The following is a 4,099-nucleotide window of genomic DNA, read 5'->3' on the forward strand; positions in this document are numbered from 1 at the left end:
GGGATTTGGAAAAATCCCGAATACCCATCTAAATAGCAAAAATAAGAATGCCTAGCCAGTCTTTCTAATATTTGATCAATGAAGGAAAGTGGAAAGTGATATTTTCTAGTAGCATTATTCAATTTTCTATAATCTATGCACATTCACTAACTAGTCACTATTTTGGTGGGAATTAATTCATTATTTTCATTTTTAACTACTGTCATTTCACCTTTTTTAGGGACAACATATACTGGACTTACCCAAGTACTGTCTGAGATAGGATATATTATTCCTGTATCAAGCAACTTCAAAATTTCCTTTTTCACAACTTCTTTCATATTTGGGTTCAACCTTCTCTGATGTTCAATAAATGGTTTACAATTTTCCTCCAAAATAATTCTGTGCATGCAAAGGTGAGGGTTAATTCCCTTGATGTCATCAATGGTGTATCCTAAAACCTTCCTATATTGCCTCAACACTCTTAACAACTTATCAACCTTTAAAGTGCTCAAATTTGCATTTACAATTACTGGATAAGTGTCATTGGGGCTAAGAAATTCATACCTGAGCTGAGAAGAAAGTTGCTTAAGTTCTACCTTAGGTGCATCTTCTTCCTTGAATGATGGTCTTAATTTCACTTTTCTCCACTTGTGTAAGTTGAAAAATTGGAGCAGAAATGAATGGTGGATTACTCTCCAAGTGTTGAGCATATGCAGTCACACTAGGATTATCATTGTCTATGCTTCCTTCATGAACAAAGTAATTTTCAAGTGGATCTTCTGGATATCTCTTTCTGAAATGTTCTTCAACAAGCTTATCAATGATATCAATTCTCAAATAAGTATCAGCTTCAGAATGATGCTTCTTCATGGTATTATTAATATTGAAAACCAATTGGCCTTCACCAACTCTAAGAGTCAATTTTTCTCCCTTAACATTAATCAATGCACCTGCCGTAACTGAAAAGGGCCTTCCCAAGATAATTGGGATATTAGAATCCTCTTCCATGTCCAACATGACAAAGTCAACAGGTATATAGAACTTCCCAACCTTTAGAGGCACATTCTCCAAAATCCCTTCCAGATACTTAATTGATCTGTCAACTAACTGAAGAGAAATGTGAGTTGGCTTAAGATCTCCCATATTGAGCTTTTCATAGATGGAGAGGGGCATAAGGCTTACAATAGCCCCTAAATCACATAAAGCTTTTGTAGAATACGACTCTCCAATATGGCATGGAATTGAAAAACTTCCGGAGTCTTTGAGCTTAGGAGGAAGTTTCCTCTAGAGTATGGCACTACATTCTTCTGTCAAAGCTACAGTTCATGGTCTTCAAGTCTCTTCTTATTTGAGAGAATTTCTTTAAAGAATTTTGCATAAGAAGGCATTTATGAAAGAGAATCAATGAAAGACACATTTATATATAGCTTCTTTAAAACCTCTAAGAACTTCCCAAATTGCTTATCAAGCTTAGCTTTTTGAAATCTTTATGGAAAGGGAAGTTGTGGCTTATAGAGCTCTAGAGGTATATACTTCTCTTCCTTCTCTTCAACTTTCTCTTTACCTTTTTATGCACTTTCTTTCTCACTTTCTTGTTTTTCACCCTCATCAATTTCTTTCTCATTTTTTCTCTTCTCTCTTTTTTCACTCTTCTCATTGTTTACAACCTTCCCACTTCTTAAAGTGATAGCTTGACACTGCTCTTTTAGGTTTTTTAGCTAACTTGGAAGTTTTCCAAAAGACTTGATACCTGAGGAAGATGCTTTTTGTGCAATTTGATTTTTCAACATTTTGTTATGTGTTTGCATCTGTTCTAGCATTGCTTTCATTTCTTTCATCTCTTCATCATGCTTAGTTTGGTTGGCAAGAATCTATTATAACAAAGCTTCTGTGGTTGAACCTTATTCTTGCTGTTTGGGTGGAGGATTCATGTTTTTCTGCTGAAAGTTAGGCAATGGTTGCCTATTTTGCTCATATGGAATTCCTTGTTGATGTTGTGGTTGAAAATTATGACTTGGGATTTGGTTTTGCTGATTTCCTCATGAAAAGTTGGGATAAATCCTCCAAGCTAGATTATATGTTTGAGAGTAAGGATTCCCCATCTGTTTGTTTTCATAATTACTAACATATGCAGCCTACTCTCCATATTCTACTCCATAGCTCATTGTTCCTTTTGCACAAGCAATCTATTGTGAACTTCCAGATGATGACGATGAACTGACCAATATACTTAAATCTTCCATCTTCTTTGCCAAAACATTTGTAAGCACATCAAACTATGCATTAATCATATTGAATGGTGATGCATGCATTTTATATCATCATTTAGGTATAATTTTTACACATAATTTACCCTTGTTCATGGCTATTATATAGATATTAGTATATATTTAGTCAATTTTTCCTTTTTACACTTCTTAGTTTAATTTTTAGAATTTATTTATTTTTTAGGTTAAATTTGGAGAATTTTGGTGTATTTTGATCAGAGCAGCCATTTGGAAGAAATTAGAGTTGAATTGCAAAAATTTGAAGTTGAGTTAAAGAGACCGAAAGTGACATAACCTGTGACACAGCTTGTGTCACAGGTTGTGTCGATTGTTAGATATGAAGTTTTTCTCGGGCAGACGATTTCACAACCTGCGACACAAGACGCAATACAACTGATTCAGCTTGTGTCATTTTAATGAAAATGGCTGACGTGGCACTTTCGTCCCTCTAATTTAACACATCACTTTCTCTAAAATCTTCTGTCTTTTTACCCATTCTAGGGCAGACCTCTGAACCATATAAAAGCTTTTTCTTCTCTTTCTTTAAAAAAAAAAAAAAGAGAAAAAGAGGGAGATTTTGCAAGAAAGAGAGAGAGAGGAAGAGGAGCTTGTGAAATCGTTTTGCAGCAGCAGCAAGGGATGTTTTCTGCAATACTCCAGCAGCAGATCCTTCATCATTTTACTGGGTTTTTTCTGTTCCTTAGTTTATATTTTCATTATTTCTTCATTTCTATACTTGGGTTTGTCTTGAAACCATGATTTGTGAGTAGATCTTTGAAATTCTAAAGATGGGTTTGTAAATATTGCTTTGTATTGTGGTTTAAATGAGATTTGCTGCATTTTGATTTATTACTTGTGAACTTGTTGCCTTGCTTGATGAATGGGCCCTCATTAAGTTAAGTTTTAATCATTGATAGATGGACTGAAAAGTGAATGTTTGGGATAGATAATCTTGCAATAAACTTAGTTTTCTTTGTGTTAGAGATAAGCTAAGAGGATTAAGGGGACTTTCAAAAATCAATTAGAGCTTTAATTGGGTTTTTATCAGGTTTGAAATACCGTGAAAACAGGGTTTGATTTGATAAATACCAACTTTGAAATGCTTGAAAAAAGTTTCAAAGAACTAAGAATTGATTTCTTTCAAAATTATAATTCTCATGTGTTTGGCTAAATTGGGGATAAACCACATGCAAACAATATTGAAAACCCTATCTCTAGAATCACTTTAATTTTTATTGAATTTAGATTTAATTCCTCCCAATTTCATAATTAGCAATTTCAATTTAAATTTTGATAATCTAGTCTAATTAATTTAGTTAATTGTTTGATTTAGTTTGAATTCCTCAAATACCCATTTTAATTTTAAATTTCCTTTTTAATATCTTTAAAATTTACCATTCTAATTAGCTTATCATTTTATTTCCAATTTAAGCACAATTCCCTGTGGGAACGATATTATTTTTAAAACTATACTACTATGACCCATGCACTTGCGGAAGCTATTTCATAGCTAACATATAAAATGGATCAAGGTCATACATTCCAGCAGCTTGCCTCTTTTGAGTTGGAGCTGGTCCTCTTGGACTACTCCAAAGATGAGTATTCTTTGCAATTTTCTCCAACAGCTTATAAGCTTCATCTTCTTGCTTCATAATAAATTGTCCTCCTATTTGAGCATCAATAATCCCTCTAATTGCAGGTGTAACATTGGCATAAAAATTCTGGTTTATCATCCATTTTGGAATGGCATGATGTGGGCATTATCTCTCTAACTCCTTCCATCTCATCCATGATTCATAGAGAGTTTCATCTTCTTTTGGTCTGAAATCTGTCATTTGATTCCTCAATTC

At 33.6% G+C, this 4,099-nt stretch overlaps 1 non-coding gene across 1 annotated transcript; it reads left to right on the forward strand.

Moving 5' to 3' along the window:
- Positions 1 to 3,992: 3,992 nt before the first annotated feature.
- On the forward strand, positions 3,993 to 4,099 carry LOC131181959 (small nucleolar RNA R71). The gene has a single exon (XR_009150429.1). It is a non-coding gene; the product is annotated as a small nucleolar RNA R71 (small nucleolar RNA).

The sequence above is a fragment of the Hevea brasiliensis genome, chromosome 7 (assembly GCF_030052815.1).
Source record: "Hevea brasiliensis isolate MT/VB/25A 57/8 chromosome 7, ASM3005281v1, whole genome shotgun sequence".
NCBI classification, from domain to species: Eukaryota; Viridiplantae; Streptophyta; class Magnoliopsida; order Malpighiales; family Euphorbiaceae; genus Hevea; species Hevea brasiliensis.